The 15,605-nt window shown below is 46.5% G+C and overlaps 1 long non-coding RNA gene across 3 annotated transcripts in view; it reads left to right on the top strand.

The window, feature by feature from the left end:
• The window catches only part of LOC136391073 (uncharacterized), a 54,124-nt gene that overhangs the window by 14,191 nt on the left and 24,328 nt on the right, over positions 1-15,605 (top strand). For 2 of the 3 annotated variants that reach the window (XR_010748807.1, XR_010748809.1), the window contains exon 2: positions 9,878-10,075. This is a non-coding gene — a long non-coding RNA (uncharacterized lncRNA). Of the gene's footprint in view, positions 1-5,458; positions 5,587-9,877; positions 10,076-15,605 lie in introns of all 3 variants that reach the window. The other variant, XR_010748808.1, reaches the window with a different exon arrangement.

The following is a 15,605-nucleotide window of genomic DNA, read 5'->3' as shown; positions in this document are numbered from 1 at the left end:
AGAAGTATCAACTCCCATATGTGCCTTGACCAGGCAAGCCCAGGGTTTTGAACCGGCAACCTCAGCGTTTCCAGGTTGACACTTTATCCACTGTGCCTCCACAGGTCAGGCTGGCAGAATAAATCTTTATAAAACAACTTACTATAGTTAAATCTATCTTTTTATTTATACTTTGGTTGCTCCGCTACTGCCTACCATGAAAGCTGGAACTCCCACTAGTGGACAGTAGGGACCAGGTTGACTACCACTGGACTAGTCCCAGAAACCAGAATATAGTAAAGCAAAAGATTTGCTTTACTTACCTCCAGAGGTCAGAATTTGTACACCTCGATTCTGCCGAATCTGGGGACCGGTGATTTCTGCCAGGATGTTGTCCAAGGCCCACAGGAAAACGAGTCCTAGAACATCTCGGGGGTGCCTCTCCTAGAGATCCAGCGGGGTTTGGCAACCTCCAAGAGAGGCCAGCTGGTCCAGGTATTTCTACCCGATGACACTGTGGAAGGAGGGGCAGGCCTCCCTCTTCCCTGAGAAGGAAGAAACAAAAAGAATATAAGGGAAAGGATCCAGCTGGAGTAACCAAGTCAGCCAGTGATAAATCTATATGCCATAGTTACAATACAAAACAAGAACAGCGGCCCTGGCCGGTTGGCTCAGTGGTAGAGCGTCGGCCTGGTGTGCAGGAGTCCCGGGTTCGATTCCCGGGCAGGGCACACAGGAGAAGCACCCATCTGCTTCTCCACCCCTCCCCCTCTCCTTCCTCTCTGTCTCTCTCTTCCCCTCCCGCAGCCAAGGCTCCACTGGAGCAAAGTTTGCCCGGGCACTGAGGATGGCTCTGTAGCCTCTGCCTCAGGTGCTAGAATGGCTCTGATTGCGGCAGAGCGACGCCCCGGATGGGCAGAGCATCACCCCCTGGTGGGCATGCCGGGTGGATACCGGTCGGGTGCATGCAGGAGTCTGTCTGACTGCCTCCCCGTTTCCAGCTTCAGAAAAATACAAAAAAAAAACAAAAACAAACAAACAAAAAAAAACAGCAAGATCTGTATGTAACTATGGCCAGTGATCTGGAAACCCCTTCCCCCTAGTTTTCCCCACTGAAGCTTTCCCTCCCCTCTCCCTGAGTCCTGGGAAACCTTAAACAAAGAAATCACATGCCCATTGCTTAGATACTGTAAAGGTATATAACGTGTAAGAAAATCAGCTTCGGGGAGCCCGTGTTTTGGAGCTACAAGCCCCACATACTCTGCCAGCTTAATAAATTCTCCTTCCTTTAATAATTGAGTTATCTGAGTGTCTATCCTCCGTTGGATCGCTTCATGCAACAGATTTTGGTACATTGGCCGGGAAGCAAGGAGGAGACATCCGCATTTGGCAGACTTCAAGTACCCGACCAGGGAGCCCCCAAACCATTCTGTAGACGTGCCTGCTGAGTGCACATGGGGAGTTTTTCTGTGTGGACACATCACAGGGTGGAAAGGGGAATTCCCATCTGCCAGTCCCAGCAAGATTCAGATAACAAAGGAACAGGAACAGAGGCACATCTGAAGCATGGTAAGGCATACCAGACAAGGGTAGCTAGCTGAGGTCCTGCCCTACTGGGCAGAAGGGAGGCCTGATCACCCTCCGGGCAGTCACTAATTGCCCGCCATTGGGTAAGAGTGGCAACTGTGAACCTTTCATAGGTTGTGGGAATGGGCCACCCTCCAGTGGAGAGTGGGAGGTTGTGTAAAAGAGAGTGAGTGCGGAGTGAACGACATAGACATCGAGAGAGGGTTCTGACTCTCTTCCACAGGGCCAAAGCCGGTGTTGGGTCCCTAACTGTGGTTCCATAGGGCACCTCATATGGCTCAGAGGCAGACTTGCATGCTGATGCTTTATATCAGCCTGCCATAAGCCAAGAGGGCCCGCCATTTCCTGCAAGGGGAACGGCTGGTGACGAACTGAAGTTAGTGGCGTCCCCTACAAGTTTCCCCTTCCTTTCCCCCATTCCTTCTTGCGGCGTGACTGTTGTCTGTTGTGGGAGGTATGGGGGGTTCACAGGGGAAACCCACTCCTTTAGCCACAATGGTCAAGAATTTTAAGAAAGGGTTCTCAGGGGATTACAGAGTTACTATGTCCCCAGGGAAATTGAGGACCTTGTGTGAGTTAGAATGGCCCACTTCTGGGGTAGGGTGGCCACCAGAAGGAAGCTTAGAGAAGTCTGTTGTACAGAAGGTGTGGCAGGTAGTCACTAGAGATCCAGGCCACCCTGACCAGTTTCCCTACATACACACTTGGTTTACACTAGTTATGAACCCACCCACTTGGCTTAGAGGTCAGGCTTCTACAGTACTGGTAGCTAAGGCAGGGAAGCGTTCCACCAGACTCAGAGAGCTGCTACAGCAGACAAAGCCAGAAATTTTAACCCCTAGGGAACCAGAAGAAACAGAAACTCTGGCTCTTCTACCTTACGTAGCGGTGAGGCTCTACCCATTTATACCTGACTCTGCCCATTCCAGAGACTGCCACTGACTCAGGCCCATCATCGCCAGATATATTAGGTCCCAGCATAAGCTCACCCAAGCCCAAGCCGGAGGTGACTCCCACTGCACTGCCAGAATCAGGCTCAGGTTCTTGACCCCTAACTGGGAGGTTATGCTCAAATACAATGCCTGGTATGCAGATGCCTCTGAGAGAAGTAAGAAACACAGTTATAAATGAGCAAGGGAATATAGTGGAACAGAGAGTGCTGGTATATCAACCTTTCACCACCACCAACCTCCTCAATTGGAAGCATCGTATTCCCTCTTATACAGAAAAGCCTCAGGCTTTAATATTGAATAGATCTCATGCAATCCATAATCCAGACCCACAATCCTATGTGGGCAGACTGCCATCAATTGCTTCTCACTCTTTTCAACACAGAGGAAAGATGTCGGATAATGCAGGTGACAACTAAATGGCTAGAGGAGAATGCTCCTGAGGAACACCAGAATCCCCAGGAATATGCAAGGGTCCAGATGCCAGGTCCCTAAGTGGGACCCGAATGAAGAGGAGGGCTTGAGACAGCTCAGGAGTTACAGGGAGGTGCTCCTCCAAGGCCTATAGAACGGAGGTCAGAAGGCCACTAATATCAGCAAGGTGGCAGAGGCTTTGCAGAGGAAGGATTAAAGTCTGGGTGATTTTTATGAGAGATTGTGTGAGACTTACAGAATGTATACCCCTTTTGACCCAGAAAGTCCAGAGAACCAAAGAATGGTTAATATGGCCTTTGTCAGCCAGAATGCAGGATATATATATATATATATATATATATATATATATATATATATATATATATAAAACCTCCAGAAATTGGAAGGCTTTGTGGGAATGAATACATCCCTGCTCCTAGAAGTCACCAATAAAGTCTATGTGAACAGGGAGATTACAAGCAGAAAGGAAGATGAGCACCGAATGCAATAAAGGCTGAATTTATAGCTGCAGCTGCAACCCTTCAACCAAAGGGAAAAGGAAAATCTTCCCTGTTCAAAAACAAAAAGAAGACAGGCAAGGGCAAGAAAGGACAGTCAGGCAGGTGTCCCCTCCAACGTGATCAGTGTGTCATTTGCCAGGGAACCAGTCATTGAAAAAATAAATGTCCCATTACCGTCTGGGACAAGGGGGAGGCATGCTTGCCAGCCATCTCTGAAGGGGAATGCACACTGTTCAACATAGCTGGGGAGTCCCTCTTGGACTAAGGGCAACCAGATTCAGGAGCCCCCACTGACTCTATGGTCTGCATGGAGGTAGGGGGCCAGAAGATAGACTGCCTGATTGATACAAGGACTGAACACTCACTGGTGATCCAGCCAGTAGTGCCACTCGACACCCGTAGAGTGGACATTATAGGAGCTACAGGAACACAGGCTGAACAGACATTCTGTCTGCTCTGTAAATGTACAATAGGAGGTCATGTAGTTATACATCAGTTTTTATACATGCCTGACTGTCCAGTGCCCATATTAAGACATGATCTACTGAGCAAATTAAGGGCTACTACATCTTTTGCTGACAATGGCCAGCTGGACTTGCAGGTGCCTAAGCCCAGGCTTGTTCTAACTCTAACTGTCCCCAGAGAGGAGGAGTGGAGGATTTTTGCTGCCCCATCTGGGAAGCCTCCAAACCAAAACTAATTAAAAAATACCCTGGAGTCTGGGCTGAAGAAACCCCCCCCACCCCCAGGCTGGCAGTAAACCAAGTGCTAGTGCAGATAGAGTTAAACCCTAGGGCAATACCTGTCAGCCAGGAACAATACCCGATTCCTAGGGGTGGGGGGGCTGGGAAGGGATCCAGGTGCATTTACAAAAACTCAAAGAATACAAAATCATTATTCCATGCCAATCGCCCTGAAATACTCCTTTGCTTCCTGTCAGAAAACCAGGGAACAATGATTATCGGCCAGTACAGGATTTGAGGGTCATAAATGAGGCAGCAGTGACTCTGCACTCAACAGTACCAAATCCTTATACACTCCTAAGCCTCCTCGCTGCTCCAGTCTTATGGTTCACTTGCTTGGACTTAAGAGATGCCTTCTTTAGTATAAGACTGGCTCCTGAAAGCTGGAAGCTGTTTGCCTTCCAATGGGAGGACTCAGCTACAGGGGCTAAGATGCAGTACACCTGAACTAGGCTCCCTCAAAGGTTCAAGAACTCTCCTACCATCTTTGGGGAGCCCTCACTTGGGACCTCCAGAGGTTTCCAGCACAGGATATTGGACGTGTCTTCCTTCATGTAAAGCCAGTTGCCATGGCCACCATCGGAGCAGCCTGGCCCATGCAGGTTTGCATTGGATTCAGACAGTCGGTAAAGAAACAACAGAGCCAAAAACTGATGGGCCATTAGCTTTAATCCTAGCTTGCACCCAGCACTCAAGTAAAAACACACACTGGGCTCCAAAACCCACTCACATTCAGTGCTCACAAAGCTACTGACTTATCCGAGTTTCCTAGAATCAAAGGTTTCTAGCTCACCAGTCTTATTCACCTCTGTTCCCCATCTCCTTCCTTCTCCCTGCACAAACTCTGCACAAACTAGCTTCTCACTCAGCACTCCGCCATCTTGGCTGCTTCCCCTGGCCTCCTCCACGTGGCCTTTCTCTGCTCTCTGCTCTCTGATCTAATGCTAATCTCAGGAACCGAGAGAGCAAGCTCCTGTTCTGCCCCCATTTTATAGTGTGGAAATCAAAACCTTTAATTCAATATACAAAATGGGGAAGTCTCTAATACAAAGTCACTTATCAGAGAATGATGGGATTGTACCGCCCCACATCAAAAAGGGTGGGAAAGGCTTAATCCCAAAACCAAGCCCCAAGCTACAACAATCCTGCCTGCCCACAGCCCGCCCCCAACACACATTAATATCACCTGGGCTATGGCCTCCACATGGGTAGCGCCATCTTTAACAAAGTGAGCATAATATATTTTCTCTGCCCAACACTTCAGTATGTAGATGACCTGTTGCTAGGTCATGAGACTATCCAAGGATGTGCTCAAGGAACGGATGAGTGTCTACATCACCTAGAGAAGAACAGATACAAGGTCTCGAAGAAGAAGACCCAGATCTGCCAAAGGCAAGTAAAATACCTGGGATTCGTTCTCCAACAGGGGGAAAGAGGCTAGCAGTAGAGCGGAAACAGGTTATTCAGAACATCCCAACCCCCACCACGAGGCGATAAGTTAGAGAGTTCCTGGATGCAGTAGGATTGCCATTTGTGGATCCCCAACTTTGCAGTACTGGCCAAACCCTTCTATGAAGTCACAAAGTGGGAGAAAAGGAGCCCATGGACTGGGGACCAGAACAGGACTGTGCCTTTCAGACTCTTAAAAAGGAATAACAAGTTGCCCCAGCACTAGGTCTTCCAAACTTAGCAAAACCTTTTGTGCTGTATGTCTCAGAGAGGAGCAAGACAGCAGTGGGTATATTAACCCAGGATTTGGGGTCATGGCCTAGACCGGTAGCCTACCTCTCCAAGCAACTAGATAGGGTTGCAAAAGGCTGACCACCCTGTTTAAGAGCCCTAGCAGCCACTGCCATGCTGGTGCAAGAGGCAGACAAACTAACTTTAGGACAAGACTTGAGAGTGTGGGTGCCACATGCAGTAGTGTCTCTGATGAAAGCCAAAGGACATCACTGGCTCACTAATGTTTGCCTCGCCTCACTGAGTACCAGAGATTATTATGTGAAAACCCAAGGTTAGTAACAGAGGTGTGTATCACTTTAAATCCAGCAACACTGCTCCCAGTGAATGAGGGAAAGCCGTGGCACAGTTGCTTGGAAGTACTTGACTCAGTATACTCCAACCAGCTGGACTTGCTAGATCAACCCCTGAGGGAGCCTGACTGGGAGCTGTATGTGAACAGAAGCAACTCCAGCACCTCAAGAGGAGAAAGGCAGGTGGGGTATGCAGTAGTAACTCTAACAGAAACTATAGAGGCACAGCCTCTACCCCTGCGATTCTCAACCTGTGGGTCGCAACCCCGGTGGGGGTCGAACAACCAAAACACAGGGGTCGTGACCCACAGATTGAGAACCGCTGCTCTACCCCAAGGCACTTCTGCTTAGTGGACAGAACTGATTGCCCTGACTGGAGCCTTAGAGCTCAATGAAAAGAAAAGAGTGAATATCTATACAGATTCCTAGTTTGCCTTTCTCACTTTCCAAGTACACGGGCAATTTACAAAGAGAGAGGACTCTTAATTGCTGGTGGCAAAGAACTTAAATATCCAGGAGAAATTCTCCAGCTGCTGGAAGCCGTCTGGAAGCCAAACCAAGTAGCAGTGATCCACTGCCTAGGACACCAGAAAAGAGGAAGGGTAGAAGCCAGGTGTTGGGCGGATAAAATGTATTATGCTCACTTTGTTAAAGATAAAACGAGGAGGCAGTCGCCCAGGTGATATTAATGTGTGTTGGGGTGGGCTAGGGGCAAGCAGAATCCTTGTAGCCTTGGTTTTGGGATTAAGCCTGTCCCACCCTTTTTGGTGTGAGGTGGTACAATCCTATCATGCCTCAGAGAAGTGACTTTGTATTAGAGACTTCCCCGTTATGTATATTGGATTAAGGGTTTGGATTTCTACACTATAAAATGGGGACGGAACGAGAGTTTGCGCTCTTGGTTCCTGAGGTTAGCATGAGAGAGCAGAGAGAGTAGAGCCAGCAGCGGAAGGAGGCCACGTGGAGGAGGCCAGGAAAAGCAGCCAAGATGGCGGAGAGCTGAGTGAGATGCCAGTTTGTGTAGAGTTTGTATCTGGGATAAGGAAGGAGATGGGGAACTGAGGAGAAGAAGGCTGGTGAGCTAGAAACCTTTGATTCTAGGAAACTCGGATAAGTCAGTGGCTTTGTGAGCACTGAGTGTGACTGGGTTTTGGAGCCCAGTGTGTATTTTTTACTTGCCCGCCGGGTGCAAGCTAGGATTAAAGGCTATGGCCCACCAGTTTTTGGCTCCATGGTTTCTTTACCGACTGTCCGAATCCAATGCGAACCTGCATAGGCCAGAAGGCTGCTGTGATGGTGGCCTTGGCCCTGCCTGCTGGCTTTACACCAGGAAAATGCCAGAGCAGATGCAGAGGCGAAGAGGGCTTCTACCCTGCCCTACCTCAAGGGCACTGTTGGTCAAATAAGTTTGTAAATATGATATATATGTTTGCTCCCTTATAGTTTGCATTGGATGTGAGGGACAGGCTATAAGCAGGCTGCGTCCTTATAGCCTAAGGCTTAGTTTTAAGACTAAACTTTTCCCCACACCCTTGACTGATTGCATGATGTGGGGTGGTGCACTCTCATGAGGAATCCCATTATGCCTCAGATAAGTGACTTTGTATCAGAGACTTCCTTGTTTGTATATTGGATTAAAGGTTTTGAATCTACACTATAAAGTGGGGCAGACCAGAGCTTGCTCTCTCTTGGTTCCTGAGATTAGCATTACAGAGGAGAGCAGAGTAAGGCCATGTGGGGGAGAGAAGTAGCCAAGATGGCGGAGTGCTGAAAGAGAAGCCAGTTTGTGTAGAGTTTGTGCAGAGAGAAGGAGATGGGAAACAGAGGTAAATAAGGCTGTGCGGTAGATACTTTTGAGCCTAGGAAACTCGGATAAGTCAGTAGCTTTGTGAGCACTGAATGAGTGGGTTTTGGAGTCCAGTGTGTGCTTTTACTTGCCCACCAGGTGCAAGCTAGGATTAAAGCTAATGGCCCACCAGTTCTTGGCTCCATTGTTTTATTACCATCTGTCTGAATTCAATGTGAACCTGCATGGGCCAGGCGGCTGTGATGTTGGCCGTGGCTACTGGCTTTACAGACACTATAACCCCTCTCATCCCATGGGCCCTGGAACTTGCACCCAGATATTCAGAGGGAGAGAAGAAGTGGAGAGAAAGAGGGAGCCAAAGAATTAAAGGATGAATGGATGCAACTGCCAAATGGTAGATGTTGGGCAGATAAAATATATCATGCTCACTTTGTTAAAGATGGCACTTCCCATGTGGAAGCCCATTGCCCAGGTGATGATATTAGTTGCCCTTCTTGCTTGGGAGAGGTGTTATTATGTTAATATATGTTGGGGGAGGGCTTTTGCTCCAAAAGGTTTTAAAAGGAAGAGAGATCATGTTGTTCTGGGAGAAGAGTGATTACTTTCTAGGAGGAGTCCATGCTGTGAGAGAGCAGAGAAAGGCCACGTGGAGGAGAAGAGAAGCAGCCAAGATGGTGGAGTGCTAAGGGAGAAACCAGTTTGTACAGAGTTTGTGCAGAGAGAAGGAGATGGAGAACAGAGGTGAATGAGACTGGTGAGCTAGAAACTTTTGATCCTAGGAAAACTTGGATAAGTCAATAGCTTTGTGAGCACTGAATGAGTGGGTTTTGGAGCCCAGTGTGTGTTTTTACTTGCCCGCTGGGTGAAAGCTAGGATAAAGATGATGGCCCACCAATTCTTAGCTCTGTTGTTTCATTACCATCTGTCCGAATCTAATGTGAACCTGCATGGGCCAGGAGGCTGTGCTGTTGGCCCTGGCTACTGGCTTTACAGTAGAGTTGTTGTTCCTCACCTGTTGGGGCCAGCAGTAGTCCAAGTTTTGCGTGCTGCCACCCATCTGGGACAAGAAAAGATAGAAAAACTGCTAGGGAGATATTTCTATATCCCTCTCTTGGCAACCTTATCCAAGAAAGTCAGCCTAAGTGCTCAACCTGCCATCAGAATAATGTAAAACAAGGAATTTCAGTACCCTCCTGGTATTCAGTCATAGAGGGCAGCCCCTTTGAGGATATACAGGTGGACTTCACCGAGATGCCCAAGAGTCAATGCTACCAGTACCTGTTGGTGTTAGTATGCATCTACTCAGGATGGGTAGAAGCCTACAACACTCAGACTGAAAAGGCTAGAGAAGTAACAAGGGCATTGCTTAGAGAAGTAATTCCAAGGTTTGGACTGCCACTTCAGATAGGCTCTGACAATGGCCCAGCCATTGTGACTAAGGTAGTACAAGGAACAGCTCAAGCATTGGACATCACCTGGAAGCTTCACATGGCATACAGACCTCAGAGCCAGAAAAAGGTGGAATGCATGAATAGGACTCTGAAGTTAGGGCTTAGCAAATTATGTCAGGAAACAGGTCTTAAATGGGTACAAGCTTTGCCTCTAATATTGTTTAAGGTTTGGTGCACCCCTTCCAAGAACAACAGGTATTCACCTTATTAGGTATTATACAATAGGCCTCCCCCAATATTACGTAGCTTGCCAGGGTCTCCCTGAGAATTAGGAGAAACAGAACTACATAAGCAATTAGAAGCTTTAGGCAAGGTGGCTGATACCATATCTAAGTGGGTGTTAGATAGGGCTCTGATCAGTTTATTTGCCCCTGCTCATTCTTTTTCCCCAGGAGACCAGGTGTGGGTCAAGAATTGGAATCCAGCTCCCTTCCGACCCAGGTGGAAGTGACCCTACACTGTGATCCTGACCACTCCCACTGCTGCCAAGGTAGAAGGCATACCTGCCTGGATTCATCACAGCTAGCTGAAGCCTGCAGCCCCAGCAGAGACAGCATTGTGGACAGCAGAAACTGACCCTGCCAACCCTTGTAAGTTAACCCTAAGAAGGACAGCATGCCCTGCTCCAGCCACAAACCGGGAGCTGGCTGGTCCACGGATGACCAAAGCTTGAGGAACTACATTATGAGACTCCTTATAATTGGACTCTGAGGAGGGAGGGGAGCTAGTGCAGAGGACTGTGAAGTGTGCAACCATGTCACCAAGGAAGGCCAAAAGGTTCTCCACAACCTTGCTTTTCTATACCTTCTATGAGTGCAAGGGAATTCAGAAAGGGACCTGTACCTCTAATTGGACTCAATACAAAGAATGTGTGACCCAGGGGATAACCAGCCCTATTTCTGTTGTAATCCTACAGATTCTCCTACTACAACATTTGAAATAAAAATAGCAGCAGGAGATGGGGAAAATGAGTAGAAGAACCAACAATAGCCCAGACCAAAGTTGAAGGAAACCCAGACAAGTTACAGTAGGTTTTGATGCATGTGCAGCCATAAGCCAGGCAACATGGGAGGAAGGAAGGACCTGTAGGTCTCTCAGCTGGGAGAGAAGCTACAGGGTAGAAGAAAAGTATATGTGCTCACAAAGTTTAACCTGTGAAACCAGCTGTGTATATTGGTCATGTGTCTTATGGGCAACCTGGGAAAAGGATAGTTCCAAGAAGAGGGAAGTATACCTGAGGAAAGGAACAGCCTTGTCAAATTGCACTAGCCATGGGTGCAATCCCTTAGAGCTAGTTATAGCCAATCCTCTGGATCCCCACTGGAGGAATAATGAGGTATTAACCCTTGGCATTAATGGAGCTGGCTTAAACCCCTATGCCCAACTCATCATCCGGGGCCAGATACCGAACCACCCAGTTTGAGCCTTTCAAGTGTATAAATCCTTTTATGAAGAAGCAATTAGATCCCTACCACCACTCCCGCCAACAGCTAAGAACTTGTTCCTCAGGATGGCTGAGGGAATAGCCCATTCCCTAAATATCACCTCTTGCTATGTATGTGGGGGAACTCTAACAGGGGACAGATGGCCATGGAAAGCTAAGAAACTAATTTCCACAGAGGCTAGGCCAAATATAATGACTCCCCACACCTCTGACGACAGCCAGTGGATTTTAAAATATACTATCATAAGGGAATACTGCTTAGTGAGAAAAGAAGAAGAGCTGACTGATTCAGTGGGAGAACTGACTTGCCTTGGGCAACCATATTATAATGCCGCCTCCAAGCAAGTGTGTATTGGGGAAACCAGATGGAGAGAAATCCATTGACCAGATTTTCTGAGCTAACTAGAGCTTGGCAGGACCCTGGCAGGACTAGAGACTGGATAGCACCACATGGACTTTATTGGATCTGTGAAAATAGGGCTTATACCCGTCTCCCCAAGAATTGGGAAGGAAGCTGTGTGATTGGGTATGATAAAGCCTTCCTTTATCCTCTTGCCTCTGAAAACAGGGGAACTGCTTGGTTATCCAGCTCCCCTGCCCTTACAATGGGTAAAAAGAGAACTCCAGATAAGAGACTGGAAAGATTATGAGTGGCCCCCAGAGCAGATAATCCAGTACTATGGATCTGCCACCCTGGGCAGAGGGTGAATCTTGGGCATACCATACCCCCATTTATATGTTAAGCCAAATTATCTGATTGCAAGCAGCTTTAGAAATCATTACCAATGAGACTGTGAGAGCCCTAACCCTCCTTGCACATCAGCAAACTCAGATGAGAAATGCCATCTACCAAAACAGATTGGCACTAGATTATCTGCTAGAAGCAGAGGCAGGAGTGTGTGGAAAATTCAATCTTACTAATTGTTGCCTGCAAATAGACTACCAGGGCCAGGCAGCTGAGGACCTTGTCAAGAAGATGACAAAACTGGCACATGTACCCATACAAGTTTGGCACGGATGGAACCCTAATAGCCTTTTGGGGGGATGGTTCTCAGTCTTTGGTGGGTTTAAAACCGTTACTACTCCTAGGAATTTGTTTAATAGGTCCGTATTTGTCCCTATTATTAATAAACAGCATAAGGAATATGATAGAGGCAACAAACCACAGCCCATGTATAATTTAGCCACCACTATCAGGCCTTCCCTTGGGACCAGATAAAGAATGTGAGAATCCAGTATAAAAGAAATTCTGAATTATCAATGGGGGGAATGTGGAAGGAGGGGCAAGCCCCCCTCTTCCCTGAGAAGAAAGAAATGGAAAGAATTCAAGGGAAATGAGCCAGCTGGGGTTACTGAGTCAGCCAGTGATAAATTATCTGTATCCCATAGTTACAATACAAACAAGAACAGCAAGATTTGTATGTAACTATGGCCAGTGATCTGGAAAGCCCTTCCCCCTTGTTTACCCCACTCAAGCTTTCCCTCCCCTCTCCTTGAGCCTGGGAAACCTTAAACAAAGAAATCACATGCACATTGCTTAGATACTGTAAAGGTATATAACCTGTAAGAAAATCAACTTTGGGAAGCCTGTGTTTTGGAGCTACAAGCCCCACATGTGCCACCAGCTTAATAAATTCTCCTTCCTTTAATAATTGAGTTATCTGAGTGTCTATCCTCTGTCAGGTTATTTCCTGCAACAACACAGAACACCTGGATCTCACTGAGGCCTCTAAAAATGTTGTAAAGTGACTAGTGAGTTCCACAAAAACACCTAAGTTACAGGAAAATTTCAAAAGAGGAGTTTATTACCCAGCTAGCTAGCGGGGGCACAATCTCAAATTATGTATTATACAGTTCTGAGCCTGCTTTTATAGACAAAATCATGTACTGGTTGGGGTAGGTAAGGAGGGGCTTGTGATCCCTTTGTCTAGAGCAGTGGTAGTCAACCTGATCCCTACTGTCCACTAGTGGGCGGTCCAGCTTTCATGGTGGGTGGTAGCGGAGCAACCAAAGTATTAATATAAATAAAAAGATAGATTTAACGATAGTAAGTTGTTTTATAAAGAGTTAGTCTGCCAAACAGCAAAAATCCAACATAAAGTACTTGGTAAGTAATTATTATATAGATATATGCTTTAACTTGCTGTAACTCTGCTTTATAAATTTTATAAAGTAAAGTTACTTCCCTACTTTATAAATCACCATTACTGTGGAACCAGTGGGTAGTTAGAAAATTTTACTACTAACAGAGATTCAAAAGTGGGCGGTAGGTATAAAAAGGTTGACTACCCCTGGTCTAGAGGTATACTTCACTCTCATGACTTTAGAATGGGAGGGTGAGTCAGACTGTAGGAATTCTTAATTGAGGTACATAAACATTCTTTTCTAAAGGCTTTTAAGAAAAGAGAAGAGGAAGGGGTTTTCAGATAAGTTCTATCTTCTTTGCTCTGTAGTTTATGACTTAGCTGACCCAGTTGCCCTTGTAAGCCCTTCCTCCTGCATTCTTCTCTTTCCTTTCTCTACAGAAATAAGAGGGTAAGAGGCCTGACTTTTCCTCTTTAAAATGACATTCCTAATGCTAAGTTTTATAGTTTCTTGCCACCTTATCACAAAATAAAATGAGCTGCTCCACCCAGGAGCACAGAATGCAGATGTAGGAGCTGGGTCTGGCCATGGGGAGTGATTAGAGGGTGATCATTCAAATCTCCTCCAAAAAAGTAGAAGATGAGCAGATTCTATAATCCTGTGCTTTGCACTTAGGAAAAAACAAAAACAAGTCTGAAAGCCAGAGAGCTGTGGCTGTACAGTGGTCCCTCATCTTTCACAGGGGTTAGGTTCCAGAACCCCCCAACAGGTGAAAATTTGCAAAGTAGTGGCCACATATTTGTTTTATTATTTATATATTTTTAAGGCTTTATTTTGATTTAATATTTTTTTAATATGTAAATTAATATATTTTATATTGTTTTCAATTTTTTAGGCTAGAAAATGCTTATTTTACCGCAGAAATAATTAAAATAATAAATATATAAAAATATCTATATACTGCAAAGTCTCGCAATACAGTGAAAAATCTGCAATACAAAGTTAGATATATACAATATAAAAATCCGTGATATAGTGAGACTGCGAAAAATGAACTGTGATATGGTGAGGGACGACTTCTTGGGTGATGAGAGAAATTATCTGTCCACTCTGGCCCACACATCCTGACTGAGGGACAGGATACAGACATGGGTCTTTATTTATTTTTTTAAGGGACAGACAGACAGAAAGGGAGAGAGATGATGTAAGGCCAGGAGCCAGGGCCACCATCACAGCAGCCCGGCCCATGCAGGTTCGCATTGGATTCGGACAGTCGGTAAAGAAACAATGGAGCCAAAAACTGGTGGGCCATCTTCTTTAATTCTAGCTTGCACCCGGCGGGCAAGTAAAAACATACACTGGGCTCCAAAACCAACTCACATTCAGTGCTCACAAAGCTACTGACTTATCCGAGTTTCCTAGAATCAAAGGTTTCTAGCTCACCAGACTTATTCACCTCTGTTCCCCATCTCCTTCCTTCTCTCTGCACAAACTCTGCACAAACTGGCTTCTTACTCAACACTCCGCCATCTTGGCTGCTTCTGCTGGCCTCCTCCATGTGGCCTTTCTCTGCTCTCCTCTCTGCTCTCTGCTCTAATGCTAATCTCAGGAACCAAGAGCAAGCTCCTGTTCTGCCCCCATTTTATAGTGTAGAAATCAAAACCTTTAATCCAATATACAAAATAGGGAAGTCTCTAATACAAAGTCACTTATCAGAGACATGATGGGATTGTACCATCCCACATCAAAAAGGTTGGGAAAGGCTTAATCCCAAAACCAAGCCCCAGGCTACAAGGATTCTGCCTGCCCACAGCCAGCCCCCAACACACATTAATATCACCTGGGCAATGGCCTCCACATGGGCAGCGTCATCTTTAACAAAGTGAACATAATACATTTTATCTGCCCAACAGATGAGAAGCATCAATTTTTCTTTGCTGCACCTTAGTTGTTCATTGATTGCTTTCTCATATGTGCCTTGACCAGGGGGCTACAGCAGAGCGAGTGACCCCTTGCTCAAGCCTGCAACCTTTGGCTTCAAGCCAGTAACCTTTGGGCTCAAGCCAGCTATCATGAGGTTTCAAACCTGGGTCCTCTGCATCCCAGTCCTATGCTCTATTGCTGCATCACCACGTGGTCAGGCCAGGCATGGCTCTTAGAGAGAAAAAGAACAATGGGCAGTTCCAGACTTCTTTCTGTACTCTGTGCCCCACCTAGAGACTCTTCTCCCACACCTAACCTACTTGGGCCCTGATCAGAGCATCTCAGAAGCCCAGATGCTCAAATTCATCCTGGAAATGCCAAGGAGGATTAGGCAGATACCAAGATACCGCTGTTGACAGTTCCCAGTGACTTCGTGAATATGTATTAGACATTCTTGGCCTAATCCTCAATTTGGCAGGTTGTATTGGCCCACTGTTCTGAGTACCCATCCAGGCCAGAGCATGTGACTAATATGGTTTAGCCTCCTTGGTTTGGCCAGGAAAGCTGGCAGCTGCCACTTAAAAGGGAGTTTGAATTTCCCAGACCTAAGTGTCCAATCCATAGGCCAAGCTCTGAGGGCAAGCAAACTGAAAGGGTTCAACCTCCTT

This window comes from Saccopteryx leptura, chromosome 2 (genome assembly GCF_036850995.1).
Source record: "Saccopteryx leptura isolate mSacLep1 chromosome 2, mSacLep1_pri_phased_curated, whole genome shotgun sequence".
Classification (NCBI taxonomy): domain Eukaryota; kingdom Metazoa; phylum Chordata; class Mammalia; order Chiroptera; family Emballonuridae; genus Saccopteryx; species Saccopteryx leptura.
The sequence above is the reverse complement of the archived record's forward strand: the minus strand, read 5'-3'. Positions and strand labels throughout refer to the sequence as shown.